Consider the following 25,975-nt stretch of genomic DNA (forward strand, 5'->3'; position numbering starts at 1 on the left):
AAGTGATCCGTGGCGCATTTAGAGATCCCTTGAGTGACATATGGATTAGTTTTGATTTGTGAAAAGTTGCATGTTGTTGAAGTTGAAATCCGCGAAAAACAACCAGCAATTAAAATCCTTAAATGTTCGTATTAATATGTATAAAAAATATATATATTTAGAAAAAAATTGAGTGCTTAACACCCCCCCCCCCCAATAATTCTGAGCTACCCTCTCCCCAATATTTCCAATAACTTTACGCCTACAGAGAAGAAAACAACTTGAAAAACCACGTAATTCTCAACAAAAATGTGTTTATACGACAATGTTATAACTAATATATACGGTGGTGGGTAAGTTCGGAAGGGCGGCACATTTGAGGAATGAGTGGTCAAGAAAATTAGTAGAATGGAAGAAGGGCAGCAAAATTTGTATAACCCGTAATATATCCACATCTGCCCAGACAGCTAGGTACTAGGTCAGAGTGACCTAGACAGTTTGCAAGCACGTGAGTGAGCAAAAGATTGACTTAGATCGTGTGCAAACGTGTGAATAACCAAAACAGTGATCTACAGAGTGAGGGACCAGGTGTCCCTCACTCTGGGGAGTGAGTGTCCTAGAGCATGTGCAAGCATGTCAATGACCAAAAGAGCGATCTAAAGAGTGTAAAAGCTTGTAATTGACCAAACGAGTAACCTAGAGAGCGTGAAAGCTTGTAATTGACCAAACGAGTAACCTAGAGAGCGTGAAAGCTTGTGTATGACCAAAACAGTGAACTAGAGCGTGTGGAAAGAATGCGAATGATCAAAAGAATGTCCTAGACCCTAGAGCATGTGTAAACGTGTTAATGATCAAAAGAATAGAACCATGTCTGTGTAGTGAGCAATCAAAAGAGTGATCTAGAGCGTGTGCAAGCATGGGTAGTCACTTGCAAAACGGGGAAACTTGCCAGTGAGGGGCTAAAAGAATGGCCTAAAGAGTAATCAAGGGGATGACCAAACAATGACCTCGAGAGTTTTCAAGGAAGTGACCTAAAGAGTGTGAAACCATGTGAGCAACATAAAGAGTGACTTAGAGACAAAATCACATTGAGAGTAAATATGATATAATATAACACACACACATATAACTCACATACATGATATAATCATATATGTTAGTAACCAAAACAGTGTGCAAGCATGTGAGTAACCAAAAGAGTGTGCAAGCATGTGAGTAACCAGAAGATTGTTCAAGCATGTGAGTAACCAGAAGATTGTTCAAGCATGTGAGTAACCAGAAGATTGTTCAAGCATGTGAGTAACTAGAAGATTGTTCAAGCATGTGAGTAACCAGAAGATTGTTCAAGCATGTGAGTAACGAAAACAGTGTGCAAGCATGTGAGTAACCAGAAGATTGTTCAAGCATGGGAGTAACCAAAACAGTGTGCAAGCATGTGAGTAACCAAAAGAGTGTGCAAGCATGTGAGTAACCAAAAGATTGTGCAAGTATGTGAGTAACCAAAAGAGTGATTTAGAGAGTGTATGAGCAAGAGAGTGACCAAAAGAGGGCCTTGGAGACACCTGTGTACTTGGAAGAAGAGGAGGGGGAAGGCCAACGGGTTATAGCACAGGGTGGGAATTCAGTGAAAGAGTAGTCAAGAAAATTAGACTATAATGGGAGAAGAGGGCGGTAAAATTCGCGTAGCCCGCAGGCGGCAAAACCATAAATGCCCTCTGAATTAACATATCACATATTTCTTATCATAAAATATGTTTCCGTGTCGCCCCCCCCCCCCCCCAATAATACAACAATATACAAATTTGATTGTAACGCGCGCGACATCTAAGATTCTATGAAATTTTGATACTACGTATAACTGAGGTGACGAAAAATATAATCAGAGGCAATGAAATACTGTTTTAATTTCCTTATGATTTGGGTGATCGTATTCGCTTGAGAAAAATACAGTAAACTGGGATAATTAAAACGGGCAACACCGATTTTGGCCAAAACATGTGGCCAAATGTCACCGAAATTGCCAAATATTGATTATAAATAACCCCTGGCGAGAGAAATACACAGTGCTACAGCAAGTCTGTTGAAATGTATTTTATGGGGGGGGGGGGAATATGTGAGATGAACATTTATAGTCCTATTCGTTATAACACAATTTACAAATTATGCAAATTACTTTCATCCCTTATTCTAGTAAAGATTAGGAAATAAAGCAACCTTCGTTGAGAAAACGGGACATTGAAAAAGAAAAAGTCAGGAAACGGCGAAATACGGAAATTTTTTGTATAAGGGCAATGTCAATGAGCAAGATGGAATGTAAAAAGTGCAATGCAATGAATCTGTTATTTAACGTTCGGTATAGCTAGAACATTCTCTGATGTGATTCTCTCTCTAACCTTAGGAATTCCTTGGGGGAAAACGCCATTGAAACGGAAGCAAAAGATTCTTGCCGCTGTGGTGGTCGAGTGGTTATAGTGCCGGACTCGTGATGCGAGGATCCGGGTTCGAACCCCACAGTGGTGGTCGGCTGAAGTTGGTTTTCTGTGGTTCCCAACTTCAAGGCGCAAATGCGAGCCGATCTCCCCGTTAAAAAGTCTCGCCACAGAGAGCAACAGTCCTACAACGGTAAATCATTCAACCATAACACTTCACTCATAGTTAGTAAAACTGGGGGCAGATGGCAGCACTACACATAACAAGCATTACACAGAAACAAACTTTACGTCAGGTTGCACTACACGTACACGCACATTACCGCATGTACCGATTCGTCGGTGGGGGGGGGGGGGTTCCGCGGGGGGGTGCATGTGTGGTGTAGCAGTAGTAGGTAGGGGCTCGGGGATCCATGATGTTCTTAAGTCAGCCACCTCGTTGGGCAATTTGCCTGTTGTGGCGTTGTATTTGTATTTGTATTTGTATAAATTTTGTCGTTATATCCGAGGTGGTTGCTTTTTCTTTGACGTTATATAAGCAAGGTTCATCAGCATCGTTCTCTATTGCAACCAGTCCGGACCGCCAATTACTGACGTTATATCCGAGGTATCATCGCAACCGAGGTCATTATAACCGAGTTTTTTACTTTAATTCCACTCCAATAATCATTACGAAGTTTTCTCTACTCAAGAATTTTCACAATGATAACATTCTACCGCGAAAACCAATTTTAGAATAATTTTTTCGGATCCTGAATTTACAAGAAATTATTTAAAATTCTTAAATTCCAATATAATTCAAGAAATTATTCGCACATAATCCTGAGAAAAGAAAAATTCCATCATTATTATTATTTTTCCATCTCCGTAACCTTGCTTTCACAGCAAGCACGTAGCAACTTCACAGGTTTTTCTTGATTGCTCTCTCTCTCTCTTTCTCTCACTCATCATGCTTAGATATACACTGGCTGACCCGTTGCCATTCGCCGAAAACATAATTACACAGCATATATCTACGTATATATCTCTCTCTTTCACTCTCTCTACATCTTAAACACAAGGCAATACCAAAGCTAAATATAGCCTCCAGAAAATGCAAGATACGCACTTATAAAAGCCAGAGAGGAAAGCCAACACAAACACACACACACACACACATAGCTCCTTTTACTAAATTCCTATCCATTATGTTTCAGGACAATCAGACGTAACAAAATTTCAAGGGAATAACAATAATTTTCACCCTTAAAAAAAACCAAATAAATAACGTTACTTACTGGGGTGTAGAGAGAGAAATCTCACTCACGGACGGGTGTTTTCCTTCAGTCTTTACCCTCTTTTCTTGGACGTATAAATGCCAAACTGTCTATGGATAGCAAGTTCTCAACAACGAAATGAAGATGCAAATGTATTGCAGGGCGGTAAAAAACTGTCTACCAAGTCCCGAGGTTGAAATAATAATAAATAAATAAAAAAAATAGAGAGAGAGAGAGGGAAGAGAGAGAGAGAGAGAGCCGCGCGAACTGGCTTGCATGCATTTTTCATAAGAGAGAAGAAGACTTGTGTAGATTTTTTGAACGGTAATCAGAGAAGCTGCTGCTTTCTATTGAATTAACCATAACGACGCTCTACAGGAAACGTAAAAAAGGCCAGGCCATGGAATTTCTCTCACTCTCCTCTCACTCTCCCGCGCATTCCCATCTTAACCAGTAGCGTTAATGTACCCTTACACTACCCCATTAATATATGACTTCCTATTCTTTTACCATAGATATCTCTAGGTGGGTGGGGTCTCCCTATTCCCCCCCCCCCTGCACTTTTTTATTATTATTTTACAGCTAGAACTTCTATGCCGCATTTTATTTTATTTTTTTTTAACATAAATATATTATTATTATTCCATACGCTAACGAAATGCATGCCTAAATAATGAGGAAGCATCGGGATTTGAATCAGAAATGTATAATGTCTGAGATGTAAAGATATGGTAAGTAAGTGAGTGAGTGAGTGTGTGTGTGTGTGTTGGAAACTGGTTATATGGCTGCTTCCGTAACGACTTGTTGCTTTTTTTTTTTTTGTTAGAAGAGAAGAAAAATAACATAAAAAAAAAGAATTTATTATTATTTATTTTATGGTGGGGAATATTCATGGAAATATTTTATTGGGGGAAAAATTGATTTGATATTTGAATTTGGTGGTTGTTTCTGGCTGCGTGACATTGATTGGGAATTTATATGTTCAGTTTATTTATTTATTTATATGATATTGTTGGGCCCTGGGGCCTATACAAGAGGATGCGATTGAAAATGACAAAGATATTGTTTGATATTGGACAAAAAAACTGGTGATAGTGGGGGATTCAGCAATAGAGCTTGGGAGTTTGTTCCATTCGCCAATGGTATGAGGAAAGAAACTGTATTTGAAGCAGTTAGGTGGTTTCATTTTAAGGGAATGGTCGAGTCTTCTAGAGATGTAGGATGGTTTGGCTGAGATATACCAGAAGTATCTATATGTTGAATTGACCATGGGAAAATTTTACATAACAATGTTAATCGAGAAATGAGACGAAGAGTAGAGAGAGGGAGGAGATGAAGTTCGTTTTTAAGTTCGGACACGGAAACGAAAGATGACCAGCAGTCGTGAGCAAATCGTGTGGATTTATTTTGGATTGATTGGAGTTTGTCTATATTACTGGAGATGTAGGGGTCCCAGATTTCAGCGGCGTAGGAAAGAACGGGGGGGGGGAGATATAAGTTTGGTAACAGAGTAGTCTGATATCCCGAGTGGAGTGTTACGAGAGGTAGGGGGGTTTAGCGAACTTTTGTGATTTATGCGAAAATGGGGGATATATGGGGGAGAGTTTTTGGTGTATTCCAAGAGAACGAGGGTATTCGGGAAGCCCCAGACTGGCCAAAGAGTAGGAGGATACAGACAGTTTTTGGTGGCTTAGGAGAGAATGGGGAGATTCGGGAAACCATCGTGATTTATTAAAGAACGGAGGGGGGTGATATTTAAGGGAGTTTTTTTTTTTATGTCTTACGAAAAAATGGAGAGGAAAGGAGTTGAGATATATAGGAATGTTTTGTGCCTTGCGAGAAAGAATTTGGCGATTCAAGAATCTTTTGGGCTTACGAAAGAACGGAAAGGAGGGAAATATTAAATAAACTTTGGTGATCTATGAGAGACCAGGGAAGGGAGTAAAGATAGTTTTGGTGTCTTCCAAGGGAACCCAGTGGATTCGGGAAGCCCTAGTGACTTGCGAGAGAATGAGAAGATTCATGCTTAGGAGAGAACGAGTGGATTCGCAAAACATTGGCATGTTACGAAAGAAGGTGATTCGGGGAGTTTTGATAGCAATTACGAGAGAGTTGAATGAATTAGAAGGCTTATGAGAGAATGGGGAGATTCGGGAAGCTTAGTGGTTTATGTGGTTTATGAGAGAATGGGGAGATTCGGGAAGCTTAGTGGTTTATGTGGTTTATGAGAGAATGGGGAGATTCGGGAAACTTAGCGGTTTATGAAAGAATGTGGAGATTCGGGAAGCTTAGTGGTTTATGAGAGAATGGGGAGATTCGGGAAGCTTAGCGGTTTATGAAAGAATGTGGAGATTCGGGAAGCTTAGTGGTTTATGAGAGAATGTGGAGATTCGGGAAGCTCAGTGGTTTATGAGAGAATGGGGGACGGGAGATACAGAGAGTTTTGACGTCTTCAAAGAGAACCAATGGATTCGGAAAGTCCCGGTGACTTGCAAGAGAATAAAAGGTCCATGGAATTTTGGTGCCTACGAGAGAACGTTAGATTCAGGGAGCCTTGGTGACTTTCTTGAGAATCACACTTTATTTGAATAATTCATCGGGTTTTATAGAATTTACCAACATTTTTTCAATAAGTACGGTATGCAATACCACGACTGTTTTTTTTAATATTCAATTTGATATCCATTGCTATCTCATGATCCTTTTCATCATTATATTCCTCATTTAGCATTCTTTTTTTTCCACTAAAAATTAGGGTTAACGTATTTTCATCGATAAACTGAGGTTTTAGACTTCAAGAGAAACTACATAAAAGCACCGTCTTCTCACAACGATAATGACAACAAATTTCAGAAATGGTTGAGCCATCGATAAAAATTAGTGTCTAACAGTTCTGTTGGGACACAAAAATTCGTTAGTGTGAGTAATAAATACATAATAATAATAATAAAACAACTATGCGCGTACTTATTCGCCTTGGGCAAAATCACCATTTTTTTGGTTATAATGGCTTTGACCTCAGACTGTCACCTGCGCTACCGGTGTTACCCATGTCACCAAACAAGATTGAGAGGAAGTGAAGCCATAAAAAAACAGAGAGAAGCCATCAAAGAAAACAGGGTCCTCATGTGTTTAAGAACAAAAAAAATCCCCGAAAAATACACGAAAAGGCGTAAAAAAGCCACTTTTGGAATAAAATATTGCGTTTTTACACCCAAAACGACGCATAAATTATCCGTTTTCTGATTGCAGGGTTTTTCCCCCTTTTTGTTTTTACTAGTGGATTATTTATCGTATTTTTAATGTCTAGTGAATTCTGGAATTTTGCTGTAACTGTAGGACTTCAATAGATATATAGATAGAACCGCTCACAACTCCGGACTGATGCAACGTAATATTATTGTAATATAACAACATATGGCCTCATTATGACTTCAATATACAGGGTTGTTCAAAACTGCACGAAAAAATTCTTGATGAGAAATTAAAAACATAGAAACGAACATTGTTCACATGAAAATGATGACCCGGAATTTTATATACAGATTATTGGAAGAATCACCGTGGCTGTTGTTAGCAGTGATGCATGTTTGCTCAGCGTTATATGGGAAAGGCTGATAGGGGTGAAGCCCAGAGGCCCGAGATGAATCTTACATTTTTTTCTTATAACACTCTAAATTTACTAAACTTGTTCTTCGCGGTTCTGAACTTGTGCTCCGCGGAGCCTTAGGGCTTCATGTGCACTTCCAAGGAGCTCCGTGATCGCTCCAGGACCATAAAATAAATCATTAAATTTGATAATAAACTAAAAAAGAGGTCTACGTTACTTCGCCATAGAAATTAGAGACTAAAAAGGGCACCGCGAGTCGAAAAAGGTTAACCATAGTAATAGGGGGATGAAAAATCCTGATGGGAGCTGGCCAACATAGCATTCCTGCATAATGGAAAACACGATTTTTCGGCCTAGTGTTCCATAAAGCACACCCGGAAAAATTGACACCATGGCCCATACCTACAGAGAAGCTAACAGAGCCGAGATGAAGCTATAAAATTCTATGTTTGACGAACGATCCATGAAAAGGCTATTGGCCTGGAGTTGATGAGTTCGCAACCATTATCCATATGTAAAGCTTAAATTCTCTTATCTCTTCTTTGACGTTTACAGCTATGAACAAACTTAACTAATTCTAGAAATGGTCGATACAGCAAATCTTGAATCTTTGATAAAATCCTGGATTTCAGAACCTGACCTTAAACGACCATCTGCTCATGTTGCGAAGTATGACGTGCATAAGGTATTCCACAGGGTTCGAATCTAGGGCCTTGGATCTTCGCAATATCCGTGGATGACCTTTCTCGGTGCTTTAGTGCTTCCAAGTGTTTTATGTATGCTAATGACACGAAAATTTGTCATGAGCCGGAGAGGAAAGTCTGGAAGGTATCTCCACACACGATTGGTGTAATGGCAGTTTCCTCCAGTTGAACCTTTGTATATGACACCGCGTCAGCTGTTCCAGGAAATTGTCATCGCACGAATTTGACTACATTATTAATGGAGTCGAAATCGGACGAGTTCCGATTATCAAAGACCTTAGTGATTTTATGACTGAGATCTTCTCCAATTTATATGTGCCAGGTGGAAATAGGCCTGTTCTGCGGATTTTTCGCCTGCTTGTACCTCGAACAAATATTATGCGACGGTCTCGCATTTCTGAGATGTTTAATGAATATAATGAATGTTCTATGAAACCCGATATGTTTAATTCAAGTATAAGAGAGTTTTTAAAACTTATGACATGTAATTGTTGAATTGGAAAATCTAAACAGACCGTTATTATTGTTCACCCAATGTAATTGTATCGCGTGTTTTAATTTGGTGATTTTGCCTTTTCTTTTTTTACTTCCTTGATATTGCTTTTTTTTTTAATTCGTAAAGTCACTATTTTCTTTTATTTTTTATTAGCTGCATTTTTGAATCATTTTCCTATGAATTTCTACATCATGTTATCAAGTTCTGTTTATCATAATTCTGCCTGTTTATGTAGATTTATTTGTATATTTCTCTTCTCTCGTTTAACTTTTCTTTTCAAAATCCTCGATGGGCTTTTTTTAAAATCGACACTTCCAACATTTTAACTAAACCCTCACATTTCTCTGTCCCAAAAATTACAGCCCATCTTTGCTTCTTCAGATTGTCACAAATTTAGCTTTTTTCCCAAGAACTAATATCGACTGGAACAACCTGCAACCAAATATTGTGGATTGTACTACGATTTCAGAATTTTCCTGATCATCAATCGTCATTTTCGTCACACATAACTTCCGCATCCCCTTGCATAGGCCTAGGCCAAGCAATATTGAATAAATAAATATAAATACACAAGCACAGAGACACATACACCACAACAGGCGAATTACCCAACGAGATGGCTGAAAAAAGATGCCCTGGATTTTAAGTATAACCAAAATCTAGCAACCCAATAATAAATCACGTATCTCGAAAGGAAAACTCATAATTAATACTATACAGGGTGTCCTGTAAGTGATGGTGATGCGGCCTCTATCACATCAGCCGTCCGTCGTAGAGGTACGATTCCAATTTAAGAAGGCGTAATTTCAAAAATCATCCTTGTACCATTTTTGAGAGTTAAAATAAGAAAAAAAATCTGAATTTTGATACGTCACCGTCCCCACCTGTCCTCTAACTTCCAATTAGAAAGTTGTTGTCCTATCTTTCCTGAGCCCAACAAAAAAAAATATCCCAAGCTTTCAACGGCAATATTCACTGAGAAATGTCAATTCAAAAAGTGGAGAAAAGTTGGGGAAAAAGAACCACAACAAAAACTAGCAATAATTCTTCTTTCCCTCATTTAAGTTGTTTGTTTCCAACTTTCTCCGATCTTTGAATTCAAATATATTAGAGAATATTGCACTTAGAAACATGGAGTTTTTCTGCTGGCCTCGGGAGATACAGGGCAACAGCTTTCTAATTGGAAGTCGGAGGAAACTTCAGATGAAAATTTAGATTTTTTTTATGACACACTGTATTTTCAAAACTGGTACAGGGTAATTTTTGAAATTACGCCTTTTGAGCATTTTTTTAAACTGGAATCATGCCTTTACGGCGGATGGTTGATAAGATAAAGACCGCATTAGCACTTACAGGACGCCCTGTGCAATGCCCTGCCCATGAAAAGATTATGGTTGTCTTAATCTATGAATAACTTCTTGATTTATCCCATAGTGTTTATCATACTTCTTTTTGAACGTATCGGCTGTGTTAGAATTAAACTACCCCCGCCCCGTTGATAAGCTATTCCATTTACTGACAACCCCGTATTAGAGAAAAAAATCCCTGCTACACCACAACCTGGAATTGTCCCTTACTGGTGTCCCCTTGTCGAAGACGGTGTATTAATACGTTCCTCCAATGTAAATGTATTCAAGAAATGAAGTCGCTCTTCATAGATCTAGCCTTGTGCACCGACAGGAGCAAATGCGTTGCTCTTCTAAATCAGTGTTGCTCAATCTTTCTAAAAACAAGGACCAGTAATGTCTGAAACAATTTGACGGACCACTTGTAATATTTTCGTTCCAATTTTTTTTTATACATTTGTCCCGTCTGTTTCAGCAATACTTATTTGAGTTTGCAATAATTACCAAAGTCGAATTACGCACTCAGTATTTTCATAATATAAATGATGTTATGATAATTATGGCAAAAATTATAAATATTCGTCTCACATATATTTGTCAGTTTTAACGTTTTTTCCCAATTTTAAGTAAGATCGGTGATTGTGCTCTTACTTTGGGCAAAGTTTTCTGATGGCAATCGACGATGTCCCGTATTTTACGGATTATTATTTAAGGTTCCGTGTTTCTCTCAACGAAATATGGTCTCTTCAGATCATTTGAATATTTTTTTTCGTGAAATACTGTGCATTTTTTTTTTTTAACTCATTTGTAGTAACGATTCATTTCCAAACCCTTCCACAATTTCAGCAGTAGTTAGCGAATTACATTTAAAGCAATAAATATTGCACAATTCTTTTTACAAAATTTATTGATATCCCGTATTTAAGATCGCAATGTCCTGCATTCTCCTCGATGATGTATGGTATTCCTAAGCATGAAGGTATAATTTTATTTGATTCCATATGGATATCGCTGATATCAATTACAACGGGTGAATAATTTTATCAGGTCTATCTGCGGACCACCTATGCTTTGGTCCGCGGACCATAGGCTGGGAAACGTTGTTCTCCAAATCATTTTGCTTCATACGGAAATTAAAAAACGAGCAAAAGATAACCTCATTGGAATGAGTCTACAGTCGGATCCCGTTTTAACGAATACCTATATAGCGAAAATCTCGTTATAACGAGCATTTTTCCAATTTACCTTAGGGACAATGCAAATACCTGAAATTCCTTTATAACGAAATTCCGTTAAACGAAGTGATTTCTCGATCTCTTACAACGGGATTCGACTGTATTAATCAAATGATATGACAAAAATGTCGAAATGCTTTTTTTTCTTGATGCCGCACGTAAGCAATCTGTACCGCACGCAAAGTATGGTTCAGCATTCCGAAATCGAAAGAGGAAAAAAAAAATGAAATAATTATTATATTATGTCATATCGAGACATATAGAAGAAAACGTAATTGTACTCTGTGCTGAGGCGTTAATGCCCGAAACGGGGAGCGCAACGCCGCCACCACCATCATCAACAGCCGATGTCTTCAAGGTATTCATCCAATCCACCTGTTGCATCCTCATTAAAAGAGATAACAACCATCTTGGCCACGTGTCGCCCGACAACAGGGGCCACCACCGCAATCTTTCAGATGAAGAAATATGTGTACAATCTTTACGTTTCTTTTTTTTTTTACCGCCAACATTCCACGCGGTTTTAAACTGCCAAGAGAGGGAGAAATTTGCGGCAATTTGGTAGGTCTTAATAGCAGTAATAGAGGTCAAGTTATAATTTGAACCGACCGAGACACACACACACACACAAATGCCGTTCTCTTTTACCTTATCTTTAATTTTCTTATCTTTTACTTCGTCTTGTTGTTGTTGTTTTTGTTCAGTAAATGAATGTCTCAAACGACAAGGGTTGGAGGGGAGGGGGAAATACATGGCCATAGGGCATAGGTATGTTGGTTGTAGGTACATTATTGCCATGTGTGTACATGCTAGTACCGTCCCTATTTCTCTCGTATCTGTCATCTCGAGATGACCTTTGACTTGGAAGGACATTCGGTGATAGAATTTTTTAATTGTAATTGTATAATTTGGCTGATTATACAGTCGAATCCCATTTTAACGAATAGCGTTATAGCGAAAATTTCGTTTTAGCGAACGGTTTTATTATCCCCCCCCCTCCCAGGTAAGTTTACATTGGAACAATACTGAAAACACAAGGAATTTCTTTATAACGAAGTGATTTCTCCGGTCTCTTGCAGTTCGTTATAACGGGATTCGACTGTGTGTATGTGTGTATATATGCAATGTATACTGGGTCTGATTCCTGCTTGGACAAATGTGACGTTTGCCTAGGCCAGGCGTACTCAATCCGTTGCTCGCGAGCACTGCGGTGCTCCCATAAGTTACCCAGAGTGAACGATGCTCGTGTCCGAATTCGTGCTCTCGCGAGCACTTTATCAATATTCCAATAAAATACCTTGTTGAAATTGCATTCAAGGAATGAAATGAAATCACCTTAATTTTTCATGCCTTCGATTGTCAAAGTTGCCGTAAGGGGTGCTCTTCTTTTGAGGATGGGTACAGGTAGTGCTCGCGACTGGAAAAGGTTGAAGACTTCTGACGTAGGCCAACTTTTAAGAGACTGCGGGTCACTTAGTTGGTTTGAAAAAGTGTCGCGGGCCAAATTGATCTGGAACAGCTTCGCGAAGTCACTTAAGTGATCTGCAAATGCGCGACGAGCCTCTTGAGTAATCGGGAACTGCGTAGCGGGTTACTCAAGTGATCTGTAAAAATGTCGAGGGTTACTCCAGTGATCTGGGAATTTACTGCGGGCCTCTTCAGTGCGGTTTCACCGCACTGAAGAGGCCCGCAGTAAATTGAGCACTTGAACAAAGTATTCCGTGGGTCACTCAATTGATCTGTGAATATGCTACGAATCCGTGCAGCGAGTGATTCCAAGTGATCTATCTGGAAAATGAACCACTTTTCCTGTGGTCATTTTCACAAGATTATGTTTGAGGTCTCTGGCCACATCAGATGACTCCGAAGGCCACATTATGCCCGCGCAGGTCATGGGTTAAGCATGTGTGGCTTAGACCAGAGGTCTTCAACCTTTCAGAGGCGGCGGGCAAAATTGAAACTTTCCAGAAGCCCGTGGGCCATCATATTCATGCAATTTTGTGCCATCTTAATAGAAGGGGCCTTGAGTTAAACGGGGACAAAAATAACTGAAGACTTAATTACTCTGAAATTATTTATTTTGTTAATTATCGATTTTGTTCTGAAATTTTTCACCAATCTATAATTATTTCTTTCATTTATTCTAAAATTATTTTTTCCCATTTATTCATTTATTCCAGAATTATTTCTCTGGTTGACTCTAGAATTATTATCTTCATTTACTCTAGAATTATTATCTTCATTTACTCTAGAATTATTATCTTCATTTACTCTAGAATTATTTTCTTCATTTACTCTATAATTATTTTCTTCATTTACTCTATAATTATTTTCTTCATTTACTCTAGAATTATTTTCTTCCATTTATTCATTTAGTCCAGAATTATTTCTCTGGTTTACTCTAGAATTATTTCTCTAGTTTACTCCAGAATTATTTCTCTGGTTTACTCTAGAATTATTTCTCTAGTTTACTCCAGAATTATTTCTCTGGTTTACTCTAGAATTATTTTCTTCATTTACTCTAGAATTATTTTCTTCATTTACTCTAGAATTATTTTCTTCATTTACTCTAGAATTATTTTCTTCATTTACTCTAGAATTATTTTCTTCATTTACTCTAGAATTATTTTCTTCATTTACTCTAGAATTATTTTCTTCATTTACTCTAGAATTATTTTCTTCATTTACTCTAGAATTATTTTCTTCATTTACTCTAGAATTATTTTCTTCATTTACTCTAGAATTATTTTCTTCATTTACTCTAGAATTATTTTCTTCATTTACTCTAGAATTATTTTCTTCATTTACTCTAGAATTATTTTCTTCATTTACTCTAGAATTATTTTCTTCATTTACTCTAGAATTATTTTCTTCATTTACTCTAGAATTATTTTCTTCATTTACTCTAGAATTATTTTCTTCATTTACTCTAGAATTATTGTTTTGCTTTAGCGGTAAATCTGAAATAGGACGGGGGAGGGGAGTTACTCGGTTATCGTGAATAAACTTACATTCCGAAATTTTGAATCAATGAATACGCAATATAAATTTTTAAAATGTAAACATATTTTTTCACGGGGTTGGGGAGTGCTTGGGGGGAGTATGACCTAGAGAGAGAGAGAAAATTCGCATATAACAAAATTTTAAGACAGACAACCCTATTTCTTATGTGACTTGCTTTAATTTATAAATAAATCCCACATTCAAAGCTATATCATGCATTTTTACAGTAGCGGTCATTTTAACCGTTCCGGTAGTTTTAGTGTTAAAAGATATTCCACAACACACTGAAATTTCGGAATAATTTTTACGCCATAATTAACATAGAATATGAATAACGTTTCATACATCAAAAATATGTGAACGGTAATTTTTTTTTAAAGATAAATTTATTGCATTAAATAAATTACAATATTAATCCTGTATGACTTCCATACGATTTTAGAGACACTGCTTCTCTGCGGACAAATATACCGTATATACTGGTGTATAAGCCGACCTCCCACTTCCGGACCACCAAAACCGCAATAAATTGAAAACCCGTGTATAAGCCGACTCCGAAAAATCCGTGCATTTTAGAGAAAAAAATGCTTATATTTTCATGCAAAATGAATATCTTACGGAAATTTACAATAGAAATTGATTCAAAATTTTTAATCCGTTTCTTCTGCCTCCAAGCTCATCGTAATCTATCAGATCATCATAGGGGGGTGCGGCATCTTCGTTTTGCATCATCTCCATTGTCATTTTCAAAGAGGATATCATCTTCAGTTCCGTCCATCGCATTGCTGATGCAACACTTTTGGAAGGATCAGCGGAAACAGAATTCTACGCCTCGTGTACCCATTGGCACACTAGGCCAATGTCAGGTTTCTTCAAGGCACCACTATTTTGTGGTTTCTTTATCATCGGAACTCATCCATTCGATCCGCAAATTACTCAAATAGTCTTTGAGAGGCTTGTTCATGCTCACATCTAAAGACCGTACAATCGACGTTAGCCCACCTGGTATTAAAGCCAATGGTATTTTCCATTTCTTTGCCTCGGCTTCGACATTATCTGTTCTGCGGGGTTTGAACATATCCCATACCAATAATGCCAGTTTCTCGAACACTGCTACAAAAATGACTACTGATTGTGGGGGTCGATATTTTCTCATCAAAAACTGACCCGAGTATAAGCCGACCCACCACTTCAGGAACGAATTTTTCCGCAAAAAAACTAGTCTTATACACGAGTATATACGGTAATTTCATATTTACTGATAAATACAGAAATTTTCCTCTAAATGGGACTCCCCCCCCCTCCCTCCCCTCATAAATATATCGAACCAATTTCTATTTCTATGCAAATAAATTTATTCCCGTGAAATGACTCAATCCCTTTATAAGCGCGTTTTATATTCAAGAGCATGAAGGCCTTCGATTATATCGATCATTTCCAACGGATCATGCATAATTTATTAAGACTTTGATCATTATATGACTTTAAATCGATCATTTAATGACAGTCTTCTTATTCTTCTTTTCTAGTAAAGAAATCGTTCGTTATTATACGAAATTACCGGAGATAAAAAAAGAATAGCCATTGGTCACATTGAACTCCATAGAATGTGCTTTCTTTTTTTAGGTGAAAAGACGGCTTCTGATCAGTCGAACATTTCATGGTCAATCGCGCGATTTCGATTTTTTCTACGGTTTATCGAATCGATATATTATATATATATATAAATGATATTGATGATTTTCTCACTTTTCGATATATCAAGTATCTTGTATCTTCTGAGGCAGAGACTCTCAAAATTTCGAGGTACCTTCATGAATGGGATTTTTTTCTAATATAGGCAGAGGCGCCGACGTGAAGAAAACATTGGATATGGTGAAAGTTGCTGGTCGTCCCGTATATACGGGACTCAAGCGTGTACGCAAGAGGGCGAAGGTGCATTGCATTGTTTTTTTCAGAAATTATTGGGAGCTCACAGCCCTTTTACAAAATATTTATTGATGGGGGGGGGGGGGTCAAATGGCCTCATCCCCTAGGTTCCTATGAATATAAGGTACACCGGGACTCTGTCACACGGGTAAGTTGTCGCACTCAGTATTTCACAGAGCATAGATGGCACTTACTGTCCCCACACACACCTATAATGGTAAAGTTTATTCATCTAGTTAAGGCAGGGATTCTTAACCTATGGGTCGCGACCCAAACGTGGGTCTCCAGGCTTTCCGAGGTGGGTCGTTCAGATCAACTGACAGCCACGGTCTCTTGAGTTATGGGTCCCGATTCAAACTTGATTCGCCGGGGCTTCTGAGATTGGTCGCACAAATACACTTACAGTTTTGAATTGTTGAGCTAACGGTCACGACCCAAACTTGATACACAGGAGCTTCATAGACTGGTCATACAAATCTACTTACAGCCAGGGATCATTGAGTCATGGATCACAACCTAGACTTGATTCGCAGAGGCTTCCTAGATGAGTCGTACAAACACACTTACAATCGTTTTACGCACTTCTTTTTAATCGTGTCAATTGTGTTTAAATTCATGAACCCCCCCCCCCCACCCGGAGGTAATGTATTCCATTTATTAACAGCCCTATAAGAGAAAACCTTCCTGAGACACCACAACTTAGAATTGTCCCTTACTAAACAATACTAGTATCCCCTTGTAGAAGCAGTTGATTAATGGTGTATTAATAACTCATGGTGTGTGCATCCTATTCAACCCGTTGAAAATTTTCAACACTTTGATCATATTTCCCCTACCAGACACCTGTATCCTCCATTGTAAACATATTCAAGAAATCAAGTCTTTCTTCATAGCTCAAGCCTTGTGTGCCAACAAGAGCACGCGTAGCTCTTTGCAACTCCTCAACTAAATCTATGTTCCTCTGTAGGTACGGTCCCCAAAACCTAACGGCACACTCCAGAGCAGGACGAACTTGCATCGAAAAAGCGGAAGAATGGCTTTAAAAGAAGGCACCTGCGTATTTTAATACAAACATATTCAAGAAATCAAGTCTTTATTCATAGCTCCAGACTTCTGTGCTAACAAGACGACTTCTCTGCACCCCCTCCCCTCAACTAAATCTATTTCCCTCTGTAGGTATGGGTCTACAAAACCTTACGGCACACTCCACTACAGGGCGAAGTAGGCGACCACCAATAGACAGCGCCTTCATTTCCAACCCATCTCATTAATGGCAGTAAATTTCAATATAGCGATATGGCCAGAGTTGGTGTTTGGTGAAGAAGTAATACACGACCCCCGGAAAAGTGGAAGAATGACTTTAGGAAAACGCGAAAAGTCCTTTTTAATAAGAATGAAACCGTAATATAAATTTTGATACCGTCTTTTTAATAATGATTTTAAAATTGAAAGTATACCAATCGGTCGTTGCTTTGCTGATCTGTTGATCGTGTTGCTGATTTTGAGTCGCGGATGAAAGAAGGTTAAGAACCCCTGGTATAGGCCGGCCCATATGGCATTCTGTTATTGCTTTTAAAACATAAGCAGAAAAGTGAAAACGCAAGAACACCGCAATTTACGGAATCTCGAACATCTCCGAAGGAATTGCTCTTTCACCCTCAATATGTTATACGGCTTTTTAAGATTAATTTCTTTTTCGCGAATTTTTTTCCCGTTTCCGCGACAATTTTGTTCCCTCCCCCCCCCCCCCTCTCCACGTACAGTACACGCATTCGCAATCCCCTGAAAAAAACCATATTTCTTTTTTGTTTTTATTTCCCCCCCAATCCTCAACAGCAGGACGACCATCATAATTGTCGACATGACAAACTTCCATGTAATGGCGGAAAATGATGGATCAACTAAAAAGGCAAAGTGGCACTCCCTAATTCTTTTTTACAGGTGTCACTGGAGAGCTAGGGGGAGCTACTACTACTACTAGATAGATGCTAGATCACTCTCGTAGCATCTAACACACAGAGATAGATGTGTATTGGAGGCAGAGAAGAAGACTCGTATGAGATGGCACACGAGAAACGCCCTGAAGGGTCTCCTCTTACCTGAAGAATGTCTGGACTCTCTCTCTCTCTTTTTTTTATAGGTATTTTGATTCCATAAACAAAATAAAAAATAACCTTAAGGGTCCGTTCGGAGCTGCAGAAAGTATCCAGAAAGGGAGGAGATATACCATTTTTTATTTTATTTTTGTTATGAAGTTGCATATCATAACTTCTCATTAATCGTACATCACGGTATTGCCTGCCCATACCGTTCTCGACAGGTAATGGTTAGGTTTCAGGGAGGTGCGATAGCTCTTCAGAGAATCACATAGGTCTCTCTTTCAGGGTAAAAGCATCTTGATAAAGCGTCCCTCTCTCTCTCTCTCTCTGGCTGCTCCTTATCTCTCTATAAAAATCTGTTATAGAAATATTTATTTACCAAAGAAAAGCAATAATCAATATTCGGTCCGGCATTTACCATGGAGAAAGAAAATTGGAAGGTGAGATTTTTCTTATAATACCTAGCGATTTTATTTGTTCGGGATAGTAAAAAAAATTTGGTGCCTATTTCCAATGTCAATGGAGTAGGCACCAGGCATAGGCAATAGGCATAGGTTCAGTGTTGGTCCGATAAGTTTTGGTCCTTTGCGTTTTTCCTCTCTACCTAGAATCCTATAGGCGTATAACTCTACTCTGTGTAACTAGGCGTCAACTCTAACGTGTTGTCGCGCATTAGGTGATTCGAAGTTCTCATTGGTACAGAGCTGTCGTAGAGCGCCCTCTATTATTGGAAATAGCTAATCCCGGTCAAGATTTTCGGATACTCGTCCTTTTGAAGATGGGTTACCATATGACCTACATTTCCTGGAACTTTCCCGTAATCTTGTGGCCAGAGCTCAGACTTTTATATTAAACTTAAATGTGTGTGTGTGTGTCCCGCATTTCCAACCAAACAAATGTGTGAGTTTTTATTCTTCACTGAATTCAAGGATTAAGATGATTTTTTTTATAACTTTAATATTACACTTAATTATCATAACATAATGAAATTATATTATGATAATTTATGTATAATATTCATCTCACACGTACTTGTCATGTGTTTGGACTTTTTTTCGTAAAAGGCATTCAATCCATAGTGATTTGCAGTGGCACTTGTAGCGAAATTCGTTTGAAAAATCATTAAAACAAAGTGATTGAGCTTTAGCAAACCTTCAAAAATATGCACTTATTCTGAAAATTCTTTGATTTTATGCATTTATATACATATGCCAAAATATGCAAATGCATATGCGCATATGCATTTGCATACAATCCGGGCTCTAGTTATCAAATTAAACGTTGCCTTAAAAAAATGAGTTCTTTCGTTGTTTCAGACTATGCCGATCAATGCGTATGGTGGAATCGAACTAGTTTCACGAAATTTTATTGGCCTGCACTTGTAGGAGTGTGTTTACAATTCTCACAAACCTTTCAAATGTCAAACCATGAGTTTTCTTGGATTTTCGCCTTTAAGACATCGTTCATATTCACTGGAAAATTCCCGGACTTAAAATTTCATGAAATCATGAAACTGTCGACTCATTTACGAGTTGAATGGTGTTATTCCGGATGCAACTAGGATCAGCGATTTAAGAATTCTCATTGACGAGCGGCTTAGGTTTCTTGACCATTGTTCAGCGGTGGTCAAGAAATTGAATAGAATGCTCTGTTTCATTATTAAAAAAGTCTCTTCACGTTCTCCTAAAGGGATCGTTCCAGTTTTCCGGGGCTTAGTTCGTCCCGCATTGGAGAATGCCACCAGGTTTTGGAAACCATGCCTATAGAGGGACATTGACTTGGTTGAAAGGTTGCAAAGAGCCACGCGTGCTCTTGATGGCACACGTGATTTTATTTTAAAATGTTTACATTGGAAGAGCGCAGATGTCGGGGGAATATGATTGAAGTGTTTAAAATTTTCAGCGGGATAGAGATGGATAAAATTATTAATTTGACGAGTTATTAATAAATCGTCAATCAACTGCTTCGACAAGGGGGGACACCAGTATCGATTAGTAACGTCGGGGTGGCGCAGTGGTACGATGCTCGTCTTCCACTATGAAGGTTGCCGTCATGGTCCGTGGGTCCGAATCCAGCCAAAAAGAACACCAGAAAAGTAAGCCTGGGACGACCACCGATAGATAGCGCCTTCTTCATTTCCCACCCAACTCCACTACTTGGAAATTGCGATATGTGACTGGGGTTGGTGTGCGGTAAAGTAGTATCTATCGATTAGTAAGGGGCAATTTTAGTTTGTGGTGGAGCAGGGAGTCTCTCTAATAGTGCTGTGAATAAATGGAATATCTTACCTCCGGGGGTCGTGAATTCTAACACGATTGACACGTTTAAAAACAAATACGGTAAACATATTGGGATAAATCGAGAAACTATCCATACTTAGATAAGAAAACCATAAATATTTATGGGCTGTATATTTATATTTCATCATAATTGTCAGTTTTTTATTGCTCATATGGGATTGCTGTTTTTGATATAGTTTAGATATATATTCGACATATCCATATTTCTTATGGGCATCTTTTTTCAGCCACCTTGTTAGGTATTTTCTCTGTTGTGGCCTTTGTAAAGCGTCATCTCTATAGGCTACAAAAATATTTAAAAATTTTTGAGCAGAATTATCTTAAAGGAAGGGAAAGAAAATAAGAGCACCTATATATATAAAATTCATCTTTTGAACATTCCGGAAAGCCACTCGTGTATTTTTCTATGTAATCTATATCTGCGCGAGGAGAAAACAGTCAACCTTGAACAGAACATACAGTGTATTGAACGCACGCAGATATTTTTTTTTTTCTGAAGTAGGTCTACAGTAGACCTCCTGTATATTTCATATCCGAGAGAGGACGGACGATGATCTCATATTGATATGGTCATACTTATATGGTAGATACTTTTTTTTCGCATTTATACATTTTCCCTTTTTCGTAATGGAATTCTACCGTAATTTAATGTTTCCCAAATTGGGGAATATCGCCCCTGAGAGGCGATGGAAGGATCTTGAGGCGGTAGAAGTTTTGGGTTTAGTATATGATCCTATGGGTTTTCTTGGGTTGAAAGTGATGGGACGATGAGAAATTTTTTTTTGAAGTAGTGGGTGTGATGGAACAAAAAGTTTAGGAAACTACGATATTGTTCATATGAATTTGAAATGGCTATCTATTAGTGTTTCCTGTGAGCTTTAGCCTTTATAATATATGGGGGGGGGGACACAAAAGGCTTGGAGGGGACACAAAAATTTTCTTTCCGTGAAGTGTTGAGTTACCATCCTTGAAAAAACATTTAAATTAACAGAAATTGGTCAAAATAGCATATAAAAGGCACATTTTCTTTCGCTATTTCATTTTTTTTTACCGAAATATACTTTTTTTTTCTTCTAATTTTTGATTGACTTAGGGGGACATGCCCCCTTCCTATGCCCCTGCCACCTACACCTCTGCTTCTTATATGCGAGGGCTTTCTCATTTTTAAGGTGTCATGAACTGAGTAAAGAATGGTGGGGTAAGAGAGTAGGCATCTCACATAAAACGCATATAAATGTATATTGTTATTTATATTACTCGTATACTGTTTATCATTTCTAAGTCATGCTTTACAGCAGTGATGTTATTCAACTTTTTGCAAGTTACGAACGCCGTCTATGCCTAATTAACCAATCCAAGAAGAGGACTCACGTGGCAACTCTGGCATAGGCCTACTCTTATATCGAATTTGAACAATACTAATCGCTGGATAGTTTGCTTGATTAGGGGTTTCGAGTACGTGATATGACAAAAGCGCTTGAGCAACGGGTTTAACATATTGCAAAAGGACCTGGGTTCGATTCCCGGCGTAGACCCGATGACTGGACTTTCCGAGCTCATCTCGACATCATAATCCAGAAAAGGTATCTCCTGTTATTGAGTTGGGGGGAAAAAAACCATCTCACTCTCATCAAAGTGATTCTTTCAACTTTTGTGTCAAATAAGCGAATTTTTAGAAATTCCGAAACCGCAACCGTAACTTAAAGTGTATATTGTAAGCTCTCACTCTCGGCATAAATATATTGTTGGAAAAGGCGATGCTTCGTCGAGATATGCCGCCTTCCCAATTGATCTCAGCAACCGGTCGCCATCACCAAGCAAACAGACAAACTATCAACCACCAATGAAATCCATCCTATGGAAAACAATGAAAATAAGCTCGACACTTGTACTTTTGTTGCTGCTGGCCGTGTCTTCTTTTCTTCTCGCAAAGGTATGATGCCTCGCTTGCGTGCCGGAATACAATCCCTATTATAGTATCAAAGCATCATGCCATCCGTAACATTGTCTATCAGCTAAAAAGAACCATTAAGGGCGGTAATAGTTGCGACTCTACTGCCATTATCCATTAGAGGACAAATTCACCCACCGCCAATGGTCAGATGCATCGTATCCAGGCAGGTATAATTTATGTCGTCGCCCTTCTTCCACCCTCCCGTCTTTGGACAAGGTCCTTCTTCTCTCTCTCTCTCACTCTCTCGTCATTATTATCACTTGATCTCTCTCTAAAAAAAAAAAGACTTTGAATGTCATAGTTTTTACTCGAATTCGTACGTTGTCTTCATTTGCGGGACGGAAACAACATAATGCCTTTCTATATACCGTGTGTGTAGCCCAACATCTGAGAAAGGCTTGTAGGCTTATAGTCCGGTCTCTCTGTTGTGTGTGCAAGCGGAAATAAGTGCTAAATTAGGGTGGTAAATAAGACCCTTGTATCCAGACCCAAAGCCATCAAACCTTCGAGAACAAATCGTTGTAACAGCTTTCTTTCTTTCTTTCTTTCTTGTCTTTTTAAGAAAGAAAAGGGGTTGGACCTGAAAGAGTTTTTTTTGGTAGAGAAGAGGTTGTGTGTGTGTGTGTTGCGTGATTACGTATTGTTAAAACAGGGCCTTATCGACAACAATTACGCCGGCAACAAGGTCAGATCACCTCGAGCTACGATCAGCGGTTTCTTTCGTTTTTTTATGTATATATATATACTTACTTTCTTCATCTTTTTGTTGTTGTTGGGCTTGTCCTTGCTTCTCTTTATCTTCAATATGTCCGAGCTAATTTTATTTTATTTTTTTACAATTTTTATCTTCTTAAAAGGGGTGGAAGAGGAGTGAACACACACTCAGTCACTAACATACGCTAAAAAAAAAGTCGGCCTAGTGTTTTGTGTGTTGTGTAGAGATGGATAGAAGGGAAGAAGGAGAAGAAAAAAACGCACAGTATTTGGGGTGTTGGCTGCACTGCCCACCATTAGTCAAGAAAAAATGTACTTGTGTGTGGAATTCGAGAGCGATGGTGGTTATAAAGAGGCAGAGAGAAGGGAGTAACACCATTATACGAGGCTTGTTGCTCAAGATATGGGCCCATTCCGCCACCATGTCATATAACTAGCCTTGATAAAATTACAGGGTATATTACCGTTTTCGAGAACTTCCCCGTATGTACCACACCCTCGTGTACTTCGGGTCGGTTGTTGGTAGTAGTAGTGGTGGTATAGTACACTTTTTTACTAACTCTCGTGCGTTTGGGGTCAGCGGGAGATATGTGCGGCCCATCATCTCTCACCAAGTACCCACTGGCTCAGGGGCTAGCGGGCGTCAGCACTTGAGGGGGGGTGGGGGGTAATTGCAGCCCTCTGTGCCCTTTCCCCTTCCTCGCCTCTTATTTCTTCGGTTGGAAAAATGATACTATCTATCTCTCCGTGTATCATATCCATGTATTTGTATCAATCTACATTCATACTTTTCTCTGAGTTTTCTTTTCTTTCTTTTTTTTTTCAATCAGGTCGATTTCAATACTGTATATCGAGTCTGATAACTTAACTTGTGTAGGTAATAGTGATGAGTTTGATAGTAAACAGAGGGTGCATTTCTGCTAATAAATGATTTCTCAATTCATGTAATCATTCGATGCATATTGGACCAAGGATTAACATAAGAATCTGACAACCAAATTAAGTTACTTTGTTTGGTGGTGATAGCACTAAGATTACTAATACTTATTAATTCTTCCTGAAACCAGTTCAGGACCATCTAGAGCAGTGGTCTTCAACGCATGGCCCGTGGGTGACATTTGGCCCTCGTTTGTTTTTCGCCATGGCCCGCCGATCATTTTCAGAACATGTTTGAAAACATTTAAAAAGGGTAAATTCTAAAATTTAATGAAAGAAATGATTTCGGAATAAATGAAAGAAATTATTTCGTAATAAATGAATGAAATGATTTCGGAATAAATGAATGAAATGATTTCGGAATAAATGAATGAAATGATTTCGGAATAAATGAATGAAATGATTTCGGAATAAGTGAATGAAATGATTTCGGAATAAATGAAAGAAATTATTTCGTAATAAATGAAAGAAATTATTTCGTAATAAATGAATGAAATGATTTCGGAATAAGTGAATGAAATGATTTCGGAATAAATGAAAGAAATTATTTCGTAATAAATGAATGAAATTGTTTCAGAATAAAAGAATCAAATGATTTTGGAATGAAATGATTTCTTAGTAAATGAAAAAATTGATTTCGGAATAAATGAAAGAAATTATTTGGAAATAAATGAAAAAAAAATGATTTCGGAATAAATGAAATGATTTCAGAATAAACGAGAGAATTGATTTCGGAATAAATAAAAGAGAAATGATTTCGGAATAAATGAAAGAAATGATTTCGGAATAAATGAAAGAAATGATTTAGGAATAAATGAAAGAAATGATTTAGGAATTTTTGAAACAAAAAACCTACTTTCAGAATTAATGAAAGAAAATAACTAATTAATCAATGAGGAAAAATAATGTATTTTAAATGCAATTTCTCTCTGATAGAAATTATTTCACAATTAACAAAAGAACAATTGCACAATTATCGAGAGCAATGATTTCAAGATATTTGAGAAGGAAATCATTTCAGAACAACCGAGATAAATATTTACATAAACATTTAAAGTGATTTCCGATTGAAATTAGTCAGCAATTAACCAAAAACTTCTCTAGAATTGCTGAAAAAAAGTGATTTCTGAACTAATCAAAATGGATAATAAATAATAAATAAGAGTAAATTTATACTATATTCTATAATTTCGGAGTAAATAAAAGTCTTCAATTATTTTTTGCCCCTGTTCAAATCGAGGCCTGACATTGGCTCTTCTATTCAGATTTCACTAAAATTACGTGAGAAGCTCTTGCAAATCTGTGTTATTCTTACAATTATAAATATCTTATTATGAGTTTGTGGTCTGAGACTTGGAAAGAAATACTTCAAGAATTGATGAAAATTCAAAATAAACAGAATAAATGAAAGAAATACTATTTGAATAACTAAAACTACTCCTGCAGTACCGATGAAAATTCCAGAGAATTAATGAAAATTCAGAATTCCAGAGAATTAATGAAAATTCAGAATTCCAGAATTGACAAATATTCAGAATTCTATAATTGACAAATATTCAGAATTCTATAATTGACAAATATTCAGAATTCTAGAATTGACAAATATTCAGAATTCTAGAATTGACAAATATTCAGAATTCTAGAATTGACAAATATTCAGAATTCTAGAATTGACAAATATTCAGAATTCTAGAATTGACAAATATTCAGAATTCTATAATTGACAAATATTCAGAATTCTATAATTGACAAATATTCAGAATTCTATAATTGACAAATATTCAGAATTCTAGAATTGACAAATATTCAGAATTCTAGAATTCTATAATTGACAAATATTCAGAATTCTAGAATTCTATAATTGACAAATATTCAGAATTGATGAAAATTCAGAATAAATTAAGGAATAACTTCTAGAATTAATGAAAATTCAGAATAAATTAAGGAATAACTTCTAGAATTAATGAAAATTCAGAATAAATTAA

The 25,975-nt window shown here is 37.6% G+C and overlaps 1 long non-coding RNA gene across 2 annotated transcripts in view; it reads right to left on the reverse strand.

Annotated features, from left to right (window-relative positions):
- The window catches only part of LOC149074859 (uncharacterized), a 215,894-nt gene that overhangs the window by 88,825 nt on the left and 101,094 nt on the right, over positions 1-25,975 (reverse strand). The window contains exon 1 of one of the 2 annotated variants that reach the window (XR_016194300.1): positions 3,686-4,052. The exons of the other annotated variant lie outside the window; for it this stretch is intronic. This is a non-coding gene — a long non-coding RNA (uncharacterized LOC149074859). Of the gene's footprint in view, positions 1-3,685; positions 4,053-25,975 lie in introns of those variants that run through there. 2 annotated transcript variants of the gene reach the window in all.

The sequence above is a fragment of the Pholcus phalangioides genome, unplaced genomic scaffold (genome assembly GCF_987345545.1).
Source record: "Pholcus phalangioides strain wild (caught in Gottingen) unplaced genomic scaffold, Ppha-v1.0 ptg000016l_1, whole genome shotgun sequence".
Classification (NCBI taxonomy): domain Eukaryota; kingdom Metazoa; phylum Arthropoda; class Arachnida; order Araneae; family Pholcidae; genus Pholcus; species Pholcus phalangioides.